The sequence below is a fragment of the Epinephelus fuscoguttatus genome, linkage group LG10 (genome assembly GCF_011397635.1).
Source record: "Epinephelus fuscoguttatus linkage group LG10, E.fuscoguttatus.final_Chr_v1".
Classification (NCBI taxonomy): domain Eukaryota; kingdom Metazoa; phylum Chordata; class Actinopteri; order Perciformes; family Serranidae; genus Epinephelus; species Epinephelus fuscoguttatus.
The window spans coordinates 8,109,547-8,122,473 of NC_064761.1; positions in this window are offsets into that span (position 1 = coordinate 8,109,547).

Sequence of the window (12,927 nt, forward strand, 5' to 3'; positions counted from 1 at the left end):
GTGTATGAGCGAGTTGGAGGAGAGAGCAGGAGTGCACAGGTGGAGTTACAGCTTTTGTTGGTTGTTTCGGCGTAGTTACGGCCAACAGTAACCTGTACTGTTCAGTAATTAACGGTAGTTTGCAGAATAACTGCGTCATACTTTCCACACGTCCTGGCAGACGCTACAATATGTTATAGCTTACCAGTGACATATAGGTTATCTGTGAGATATAACGTTATGTTAGGAGTGTTTTATCTCTAATTGTTTTGGCAACACGAGCAAATATTAGCACAGTAATGCTAAAATAACACGTTTATGTGATAGTCACGGCACAGTGCAGCAAATATATGTTGGTATGATTATAATATATGCGTTTCCAGAGTGTTCTTCCACAGGAGTTCTTTCCACCTGGAATAAGAAACGCCGATACTTGCGTTTTGTCCCGTCCTCGCTTATCTGATCTTTTTCTTTTATTTGGTGGTGTGGTTTCCCTCTTATGGGACAAAACATATGTGTGGTCCTCCATTTAAAGTGCGACAGAATCATAAAAGCACAAAGCAGGTTCACGCAGAAGCGCCCCGGATTGAGCTTCACCTTCTCCAGTGACAGTAAGTTCTAGGTAAACGTGAAAGGTGAAGCGCGTATATCCCTTTCGGCTACTGTATTCAAATATGGCAACACAAGAGGGCTGCTTCCAGCAGACCGCATCCTGCTTGTGTATATATAGAGAAATCATTCTAAGCCAAAGAGAAAGCTTCCATTTGTATGTGAATTGCATTACACTTTAGTAAATATATATTAATGAAAGTAATAGTTGATATTTGCTAATAAACAACCACGTAAATTACACATTGTAACTTTAAGGCTGACATGCATCACAAAAACCACAAAATGGAATTATATGGAAAGTTGATGAAAATTATGTGCTCACTGCTTTTGTGACAGTGGTGCAAGAGGGTTCTAGATTCAAACCTGGATCAAGCTCTTCTGTGTAGAGTTTGCATGTTCTATCTGTGTCAACGTGGGTTTACTCTGAGTTTGCTGGCTTCCTACCACACTCCAAAGACATGCATGATAAAGGTTAATGGTTAAAGGTTAAAGGTCAATGGCTGACTCTAAATTGACTCTAAATTGTCCGTAGGTGTGAATGTGCGCTAAATGGTTGTCTGTCTCTAATGCCCCTTGCACACATGCACTGCAATACGGAAATTATATAGACATTACCTGGAGGAGCTGTATGGGAAAATGCAAATGTCAGAATCAGACTTTACATGGACTGAGACCATGTGTGAATAGAGCTGGTAATTGTCCGGAGAATTCACCACAAGCGAGTGGGCGCATTGATGCCATTTTTATCATGCGGCTAGCAAAAAAATGTAAGAAAACAAGCATCTGTGGGTGAAGAAGAAGGACAAAAACCTTTCATGATCTTACTATATAATGACGAAAAACTCTGTCTGTGTGTCTGTTCCATGTTTTTCTTCTCACTGACTTTGTAAATCATGTGAAATTTGGCACAGTGGTAGAGGGTCATGGGAGGATGCGAATGAAGCAATATTACATCAATTGGCCAAAGGGGGACGCTATAGCAACTGACTGAAATTGCAAACTTTGAATGGGCATATCTCATGCCCTGTACGTCGTAGAGACATGAAACTTTGCACAGAGATGCCTCTCCTCATGAGGAACAAATTTGCTTCAAAGACCCATAACTTCCAGTTGTATAGATTTTCCGCCATTTTGAATTTTTTGAAAAACACTTCAAATCGATCTCTTCCTAGGAAGTTTGACCGATCTGCATGAAACTCGGTGAACAAAATCTAGGGACCAATATCTAAAGTTCCCTCTTGGCAAAAGTTGGAAAACTTACTAAAACTGAGCTTCTATAAGGCAATGAATATTGCAGGGGGCGTGGCTCATCACATAAAGGTGTATAACATCTCAAGGGTTTCACCGATCACCATGCAACTTTGTAGACATATGACCAAACATAATCTGAGGGGACCCCTCCATTATTGACCCGATCAAACGAAATGGGGGCGCTAGAGAGCTAATTTCTCATCTAGGCCTAACCGCCATATTGATTTTTACTAAACTTGGTAGATATGTAGAACAGGACGCCTCAAGGTGACTGGAGAAATGTAACTCTAATTGGCAACTGGGTGGCGCTATAACAACAGAAAAATGCTTAAAAATGGCTAAAATGCGACTGATCGCTGTGGCTCCCCCTGTGGCCAAATGTTGTTGTTTTTTCTAATTTTTGGTATGACTAAGTCATGGTATGGTATGCTGTACTCAATGGGTATGAACTCGTAATCATTAAAAAGGCAATAAAATAGAAATGGTTTATTGTGATATATATGAACAAAGTGATAAAGAAAAACAAAAAGTTCTAATCCCTGCAACACAATAATCTTAATCATAATCTTGTTGTCCTGGAGGGACAACAATATTATGGAACTTGTGTCAGTAAAGGCAGGCGCTGTAATCATCAGACAAATTCAAGGAATGACAAGAGACTCTGTTGTTGGGGACCAAATTACAAACTGGCTATGACTGCGGTGTAATTGGCCTCAAGTTCTGCCTCCTGCATGCTCTGCCTAGGTGCATCCCCACGCCTAAACCGAACAGAGTATTTCCAGTGAGAACGCATCTGACATGGACAATCGCCTGTTGCGTGCTACATGTTTTAAAGGGAAACTCCAGACAACATCCAGACCTGATTCTCTGGACACTGTCCGGAGTTCAAGAAAGCAACTTGTGTGTCTGTCAGCCCTCAGATAGTCTGGGCAAACGTCAGCTGTGATCGGCTCCAGCCTGCATCCTACTGCCTACACAACCTCTCTCCATCAGCCTTTCTCCATTAACTCGTGTCTTTTTGTATTTCTTTGTCTTCTAGAGAAGATGAATCATACTAATGGGGACAATGGCGAGCATTTTCAGACAGTCTCACCTTGAAGGCATTTATGGTGTTGCCATCAGTAGTCCACACAGAAAGTGACATGCGGTAAGCAGAAATAATTCTTGGAAGAACAACAGACAGCATTAGAGACAAGTTCAGATCCTGCCTACTTTCATACCTATACACACCAATCCAGTCTCTGTGTTGCTGGACTGTCTGTTTGTGAAAGTTCTTATAAAACTTATCTGCCATTGAAAATAAGCTCTATAAGAACGTAATAATTGAAGTAGGTGTGGACATTTCTATTCACCCCTCTGTCAGCTCCACTAAAGGTGTTCTAAATTTTGTTGTCTATTTTGCAAGTATTGGTGGTGCTATTTGTGTTTGGTGTTGGATGGTTTCAGCAGTCTGGAAACTCTCCTCCTGCTGATTTTGCTAGTTGGCCAGATTGAGGTTTTCAAGTGAAAAAAAATCAGTAAACACTGAGGAAAAGATGGAGAAGATGGCACCACCCAAACTAGCACTCTGCTAACCATTGCACAGGCATTGGCGAACAGTGTAAATTTAAATTTAATTTTTTTTTTTTAATTTTATATACTTTATTAATCCCAGAGGGGAAATTCAATTTTTCACTCTGTTGTCAATTACACACAGGTCCAAACACACACATGCACAAATTGGACCTATACAAACCGGATGACCTTGGTACCACTTTAGTTTTTAACAGGTTATCAAGAACTGTAAAATCCTTTGTTTTCCTGGCAATGGTTTTTAACCAGGTGACTCTTTGCTATATGCTGATCTGACAAAACAGAGGAATCTTGGGAAAGATGGGGAAGAAGTGTGTGCTTCATGGTGAATAAGGACTGGTGTGACAGTGGGAATATGAAATGATGTCCCAGTGCTGCTTGTCTTATGCAGAGGGGGAATAACCACTCTGGACCACTGCTATGTGCTGTTTAGAGGTGGCTGCAGAGCGGAGTTGCTGCCTGTATTCAAGGAAAGCAATCACATGACCATGTTGTTTAGGTCAAGATATGAAAACAAACTACGATGCATGCCCCCTGTGAGGCTAGAGATGGAGCCAGTCAGGCCAAGACTTCTAGGCCAAGTCTGTTGATGTCACAGATGATATCGATAAATTCACTGAGTCTGTGGTGGATTTAGCAACTGTAGCTCAAACTGCACTCCACAACCAGAAACCATGAATTACCAGAATCATCCAGGATGCCATAAACACACTCACTACAGCCAGTCAGCAAACATGGACAGTTATAAAGCAGCAGCCTACAATTCAAAGTCAAAGGAGCTGAATGGAGTACATTTCACTGGAGTTGTACCTTGTATGATTTCATGTAACAATTACATAATTGATTGAGTTTAGTGCAGCTAGAAAACAAATAGATAAAGATAAATTCTATTCCTCTTTGTTGCATTGCAGTGATGCAACTAATCACAGCCCACACTAACACATAGCGGTGTGTTATAACCACTATTCAGTGACAGTTGAACACTTTGACCTGCGCTGTGTTTCAACCACTAATTCCTGCACAGGAGGTTAGAGAGGGAGCATCGGATAGCAGATTACAATAGAGTTTGAGGTTTAGAGGACCTGTAAAGACTAAAATCCTCTTTTTATTTAATCAACTGGACATATAAAAGCAATATGTACTGTTTCACTAGAATCTATAAAACAATAAACACTGTTGGACCTTAGACAGAACTTCAGTGCTCAACCCTGGAGCCATCTGTGGTTGTATCTTCCTGCCTCCTCTGACAGTAATAAGATTATCTATTCCCGCAGGCTTTGTGAACAACATGCTAACTGTCTAACCCCTGACCCTGGTTTCCAAGGTGCTCCTTTTTCACTGTCACTCATCCCCATGGAGCCTACGGGGGCAGCTGTACCTGCCAAAGCCCCATCAACCCCCCTGCTGCCCGACAGCCGGCACCTCTCACCCCCCAGCAACACCTTCCACCACCTGCTGGCATCCAGTAGCTACAGCCAAGATATTTAGGGCAGACGGAGCTGGGAAAGGGAAAGGAGGAGGGTTTGTGTGTTGGTGTGTGTGCAGCCTTACTTAGACTCAAACGTTTTGATACCAAACTGCGAGAATCAATATATTTATCCTTAAGTACACATAATAAGTGTGTCCTAAATGTTTTTCATGGCAATAACATGTTGAAGCAAGATGAGATGGAGTACGCCTTCAGAGAAGGTATCCATGGCAACACTCTGTGTCAAGCATCATTTATTAGAAGCTGCTTAGCTTCACTCAGCTCGACATGAGCACCCTTCCAACACAAGATGGTTTCTCAAGTCTGGTGGCATTTCAGACCTTCTGACCCAGCCAATCAGCTTCACATGCATCCACAACAAGCCAATCGGATCACAGACTGACCTGTGTTGATGGTTAAAAAAATTATCAACAAGCAATTAGCAGCATATTTTCAGCAAGCTACCCATGTGTTGTTTACTGGTAATGGCCTGTTTATACTTGTAGTATTATTGTAAGCTACACAGAGAGAGTTAATCAGAGCCACAGCTTCTCCAAAATAGTCATGGCAACACAATTTGGCATGGAGCGTACCACCTTTCTAATGAGCTTACTGCAACAACTGAGTCACAGAGTCTGGGAAAAGAAGCAAAAGGAGGGTTGAGATGTTGCTTAATCCACTTCTCAGACTGATTCTTCATGTTGTTCACATCATCAGGCGCCTTTTAAAGCAAAGTTTGTAAAGAGGCAGCTGTGTTTTAATGAAGTGTTACATCACTAAGAGCACTCTCGAGCTGTGACTCTCAACTTTTGGGTCAGGACATCCCCAATTAGAGTTCTGCACAAGCCAAACACTGAGAGCAAAACCAAGTAATTTTCAGCCTCTATAATGCGATGTATGCCCAAGTAAAATGGAATATAAGTAAGAGGCATTTCTTAAATTGTTCAAGGAATGTAAACACTTTTTGTCCAAAGACAAATATAACGGAGTTAACTAGTTGCCCTTAAATCACCATCAGAAATCTTTAATTATATATGTGTGTATATATATATATATATATATATATATGTAGAGTGGACCTAAATGTCCAAATATGACGTGATAGCTGGGTATCCTCCTGCTCTTGTTTTGGACATTCTAAGATGGCGTGCCAATGCTTGTTACATGCATTGCATCATTTCAAAATATACTTCCATTCTCATTGGATATGTACAGTTTCTGTTTGTGACATCCATACAGTCTTTTTCAAAATAAACTTACAACAAAGGCGATATATGCCACAAAAGGTGCCTTTGTGCGTCGGTGTCAGAATGGCAGTATTTGATGAAATTGGTTGTTGGCCACAGCATCAACAACTTTTGCAGCATGGTGCAGTGTTCAACATAACATTTTTTCCCCCACTGGCCCCCTGGGCCAGTAGTTCAGAGTTTTACTGGCCCCTTGTATATTCTTACTTGCCCAAGTAAAAAAGAGAGAGAGAGAGAGAGAGAGAGAGAGAATGTCTATAAAACTATAATTTAACTTCATTTCATTTAACTCCATTATACCTCACCGTAGTGCGTGATGGTATATACAGCAGTCCTCACAGAAGCTGATGGATGATGTCATAGCCTATGTGTACTCATCCACTTCTTAGATGACCTCAAAACAGGTTTACAGAGCTTTAACTTCTGCCTGTATGAGGGAATCAGGTGGACGGTGTTGTGGTCAGAGTGGCCCAGTGCAGCGCCCCCGCGACCGGGTGATAGGCGTTGTTAACAGTTGTGTAGGCCTAACTGTGATCCAGGATATTCTTCTCTCTGGTCGGACATTTTATAAACTGTTTGTATTTGGGGAGTTCATGGGTGAGGTTACTTTTGTTAAAGTTGCCAAGGACAATAACTAAGAAGTCTGGGTAAGACCGCTCCACACAGTAGCTATCTGGTTGACGAGCGTGCGCTGTATCTCCTGCACGTTGGCCTGTGGTGGGATGTAAACACTGACCAGAATGAATGAAGCAAACTCACGGGGGGAGTAAAAAGGTTTGCAGTTGATGAAAAAAGATTCCAGATCAGGAGAGCAGTGCTGCTGGATCACTGTCACATCATTACACCAGCCACTGTTCGTATAAAAACAGATACCGCCACCTTTAGTTTTGCCGGAGAGTTCCGTGTTACGATCTGCTCTAAAGAGGTGGAAGCCTGCTAGCTGCAGCGCAGATTCCGGTAACGATCCACACAGCCACGTCTCCGTTAAGCACAAAACTGCAGATGTAGAAAGTCTTCGTTTTTCACCATCAGTAGCTGAAGTTCATCCAGTTTATTGGCCAGCGAACACACGTTGGAAAGAAATATACCTGGCAGCGGTGTGCGGTGTCCGCGTTGGCAGAGACGCACAAGTGCACCGGCACGTTTCCCTGTCCTCCTCCGCTGTTTCTCCGCTGTTGGAGTTGTTCCCCTGACAAAAAAAAGCTTTACAGCGTCACTGGCCCGAGCAGGCCTGAGACCTGTCAGTCAACTTGCCCGACGTACTTTTTGATTGGCACCGGGCCATCGGGCCATTGCTTATGTCGAACCCTGTGGTGCATATTTTCCCCTGTGAAAAGTGCCTTTGTGCGTGGGCATCTGAGGGATCACTGACAAAGTGATGGTATTTGATGAGCTGGGAATGTGAATGGGCTTCCGCACTAGTAGGCAATCCATAAATTTTTAGGTGTTTCTTTCTTCAGCCAGTTTCTAGATTAACATGGATTTATGTCAACATCTTGATTTTGGGTCCTTTTTGTTTTTGTTTGATTTTGAATAAACAAAGTCAGCTTTCAGATTATGAAACTCATTGCTAAATTCAGTCAATAAATACAAATTTGAAGCTTGTAAGGCATGATGATGAGCTAGCAGCAAACGTTTGTCAACCGCACTGTGGTCCCACTCAGTGCCGCTCCCCCTCCCTCTCTCTGTGGCTTACTGAAGTACTGAATGAAAGGCTTAGCAATATAGTAACAAGGCAGGGCTGGGACAATGGGTTTTCATCTGATTTCAAAGAAACAAAGTCTTAGCTTTCAAAATATTAAAACCTCTGAAAACCTACCAGGTCATCACTGGTGACCAGGCCTGGAATTTCGTCATTTTAGGATCAAGGCCACTTGGCTTTTCGTGTTGTCAATTTTTTGAGGGCACAAAGGCCAAAAGCCAGGGCAGCAAGCCCATAAAATAAAACAATGATTTTAAGCCCACGTCCATAATGAATTTAATTTAAGGACTAAAGATGTATAACTATCTGTGAAATGAATAAATAAAACAAGCTCAAGTAATAATGAGTATAATAATTAATAATGTGATTTATTTAATAGCACTAATAAACCCAATGTGTTTTGAATATAGAACAACCAGGTTCATGTATTTATAAGCAAACAATCTTAAATATTAGGCCTAAATATTTTTTGAGTGTACATGATAAACTGATTCACTGAACAAGACTGGCTTACAATTATTTTTGATGTGTTGTTAGATAGCTAACAAACGAACAAACTACAGCATGGCTATTCAATTACTATTTTATCTGGGCCGCATATAATAATAAAATAAAATTGAATAACTTACAATTTGTTGACAGCGTTTCTCCCGTGCGCGCACGCTCTCTCTTTCTCTCTCGCAGTCTCACTCTGTTTCTTTTCTTTTGGATTTTCTAAGATGACAGATGCTGAATATATACTCCCTATCTGATGCTGTGGCTGTTTGTGGCTGGCTGAGAGGGATGTGAACTTATCAGTTTGCAGCTGTGTTACTGTAATGAAATCAGGTTGGGTTTCCATTGCGCGTGCCAAACGTGCCAAACGGTGCCAATCCCCTTTGATCTGACATCAGATGTGACAAGACAGTCAATATAGAGATACATTTATCGTCTCCTCAGCTGTAAAACGCTCACTTTTTCCAGTTGGTGTGCTATCTAACTAGCTCTCTGCCGTGCGCTCCAATTGCGCCTCTCTTAAAGGGAATGAGAGGTGACACTCTGACTGGCTTATTGAATGATACGCCCAAAACACACCCATGACTAATTCACAGAGTAAGTCCAACCCTTTTAGACTCTCCGCCATGGCGCACAGTCTGAAAACGCGCTGTCTAACTAGCAAGTGACTGGGACACGCCCATGCGCCGCACGCCTGGCGCTTTGCGTTTTAGACCATCTAAATAGGGCCCTATGTCTCTACCAGCATCTCCCTCTCCCCCAGCATGAAGACAAACATCAGTATCAGTCATTCATCCTGCTCTCTGTCCCTCCTCTACTGAGGACACTCACTGTCTGCAGGTTGGCTGCCTCAGGTACATGTTCAGATAAAGTGTTAGCCTACATACAGACAGCTTTCATTTAGTTTGACTTTAACACTTTGCTGTTTGCCTCGTTAGCGTGATGTGTTTGTGTCGACCGCGATCATAAATCATAATAGCGGTGAATGAGAGACTGGGGACAGAGCGGATTGAAATATGGCTTTCTACATGCTGATCACATGTATTGATAAAGTATTGGCTTGGCTGGCAGAGGTTTTATTGCACTTACTCACAGTAACAACCATAGTTGTCATTAACTAGAGTCATCTTGAAGTTATATTCCCTTCATCTGCACCACGGACTCTCTGCTGTTGAGTTTGTGTGTCTGTGTGTGTGTGTGTGTGTGTGTGTGTGTACGCTATGAGGGGTGACATGCAGAGAGCAGGAGAGAGGCTGCAGAATGATGATGAAACTATGGGGTGCCGTTTGTAAAGTGTCTCACGCTGAAAATAACATCAACATTTTGCCACATTTTAGCTTCAAACAATGTTTAAAAAAGTGTGAATTTTTTAACGTCACCTTTTACCACATTTACAGCAATATTTGTTAACTTAGAAATATATTAAATAGTTAAATCTAAATATTAAATGTGGCACCTAAATGTTAAATGTTAAATCTAAATATTAAATCTAAACCTAAATCTAAATCTAAATGCTAAATATAAATATAAATGTTAAATCTAAATATTAAATATAAATATAAATCTAATTGTTAAATCTAAATGCTAAATATAAATATAAGTATAAATGTTAAATGTTAAATCTAAATGTTCTGGGTGAAACTAAATATTTAGCTAATATGCAAATTCACACTGCTGGTCACCGGAAGTACCAAAATAAAAGCTCGAGATGGTCAGACTGTGTTTATAGAATCAAATAACGAATTAAAACCAACTTATCGGGAGAAATGAACACTTGAACATACATTAGCATGATAATAACTACCTAAAATAACAAGAAACATGTTTGGAGAAATTTTATTTGATGTGTATATTTAGTTTCACCCAGAACATTTAGATTTAACATTTAACATTTATATTTATATTTAGCATTTAGATTTAACATTTATATTTATATTTATATTTAACATTTAGATTTAGATTTAGATTTAGCATTTAGATTTAACATTTAAATTTAGATTTAGATTTAACATTTAGATTTAACATTCAGATTTAGATTTAGATTTAGATTTAATATTTAGATTTAACATTTAACATTTAGGTGCCACATTTAATATTTAGATTTAACTATTTAATATATTTCTAAGTTAACAAATATTGCTGTAAATGTGGTAAAAAGTAACGTTAAAAAATTCACACTTTTTTAAACATTGTTTGAAGCTAAATGCGGCAAAATGTTGATGTTATTTTCAGCGTGAGCCACTTTACAAACGGCACCCCATATGAAACCTAAACTTTAAAAAGTAACGCTGATAATGGCGGAGCTTACTATTATTACAGTCTTCAATAAACTTGCCTTGGGTTGTTTAATACTGGGTCTCGGTGCCGATCCCTGCGTTTGATGAAGTCTCCAGGTTGGCCAGTGATAGACTGGTGTCAGACTGTCGTTACAGCCCTTCCGAGCAGTTCATGCCAGGCTCGAATCAAACCCCCCACTCGTGATGTACTCATCATCTCATTTGATTTTGCCCAATAAGAATCCAGACTGTCATTGCATTATTTTTTTTCTCAATAGACGCAGGTGTCAAAGTCGTGTTGACAGGAAAGAGGCAGAGGAGAAAACCGCAAAATCACCTGGGGCAGTGCGGGCGGGGCATCAAGGCCACTGTGGCCTTAGGGCAGATATTTTTTTCAAGGGCACAGGGCCAGATTGGGAGGGCACGAGAGCCATGGCCCTTGTGGCCCTTGTGAAATTCCTGCCCTGCTGGTGACCCACAACTTTTGTCAATATGGACATGCTACACTTCATAAGCTTGGTCTCCACAATTCAATCATTTAGTTCAGTTTATGGAAACTATGACCACCAAAGTATAATTCATTCACATTTATCACCATAGGATACAAGAGAGATGGAAAAATAGTTGTGGCACCTACCTTTGAGCATGGATGTATTAAGAGATCTGGATACAGCACTGAATGCGATGCCTCGTTCATTCCTGTGAAAGCTGCTTAGCGGTGCATGAAGCTAAAATGGTTCAGCTGCTGTATATAAAATTTCCCAAATGATCAGCACTGCTTCCGCACTGTCTGGCCAATAGAGCAGGCGCACTAGAGACTTACAGCTGCAAAGCGCCACTGAGTGTGACCAAGCAGCTACCTTCCGCCTGCTGCACCGACTGCTTCCGGTTTTAGTGATCCGTTACCGTGAATGGGGATAATACGTTTCAACTGTTCAGCTATTCTAGACTTTCCAAATGTTATCAGAAATGGATTAAATCCTGATAGTGTAACCACCCATTTCGTGGAGGATTGTGACACAAAAAAACGTATCCACTGATTTACAGACATCTTTTTCACAATGTCAGTCTTTGGGGAAAAGGTCTTTTTGTGCCACAGGGCATGAAGTGATGGTGTAATTGCTCTGTTTGGCTACTACAAAAAATTGGCTTCAAAGCCCCTGTTCCTGGGGGCCTGCCTTTGAGGCGGTGATAAAATCCATATCCGTGTCCATTTTTCCTTTTGTACTTAAGGGTCCACTGAGCAAAATTATCACGAGGGTTTTCCATAAAAAATTAGTTCAAGTTGTGAATATTGGCATGTAAAGAAAATTGACACATGGCTAAGCCACACCTCCCCCTCCACTCACTCATGGAAAATAATAACATTCAGTGACCGGCGCTATGGCAGGTGTCACAGTACCCGGCATTTTGCAGAAGGCAGTTGATGATTTTTGGGGACATAGTGATCAAATTTTGGTGCATCAAAGTGCCACTGAAGTTAAGGTTTTTGGCTCAGAATGAGAATAGGATAACAGCCATTTTACCATCTTTACCAAGAGTGTCTAGGGCTGGGCGATATGACCAAAATCTCATATCACAATATAGGTCATTTCATATCCCGAAAACAATACCTATCCCGATATAGCACATTTTAATCCAATGAATAAAAAGCCCCCAACGGCATAAATGTGTGCTTCTACGTAGCATGCAGGTGTTTTCTAGATTCAGAGGTATGACAGAGATCAGACACGACATTGCCATATTCTCATGTTTGCTGTACTCTCGCAACTACCAAAGAAGATTGAGAGAGAGAGCAAGCAGCTGCTGGTCAAGCAGAGTTGCAGTGAGGGAGCGCTGGTTCAGCATCAATGAAACATTATTTTCACAGATGTTCAAAGCACAAACACGCCCACACACACAACACACACACATGTACTTGACTCCGCTGGAGAAAAAGCCAAGAGAAAGACATCAACTTGTTCCGTGCAAACTCAGTGCCACAGACTCCAGTGGAGTATGGATTTAAACTCATTATGTTACAGCCATAAAGTGTAATTTATCAATGTGATCCGTGCAAAACCAGACTCAACAAAAAGACAAAAATATGAAACGATAGACATTTTTCTCTCGTCACACGATATATATCGTCATATCGCACAGTCCTAATAGTGTCTCTCCGTTAGTTTGGTGCTACAGTATTTACACTGAATCATTCAGCATAACGTTTACCAACCTTTGTTATCTCTGCCATTACAGATAAGTTAATGAAGCTAAGCTTCAGAAGTTAACGTTAGCTTAACTAGAGCCCTTTGGACAACAGCTACCAATGATGTATGATCACCA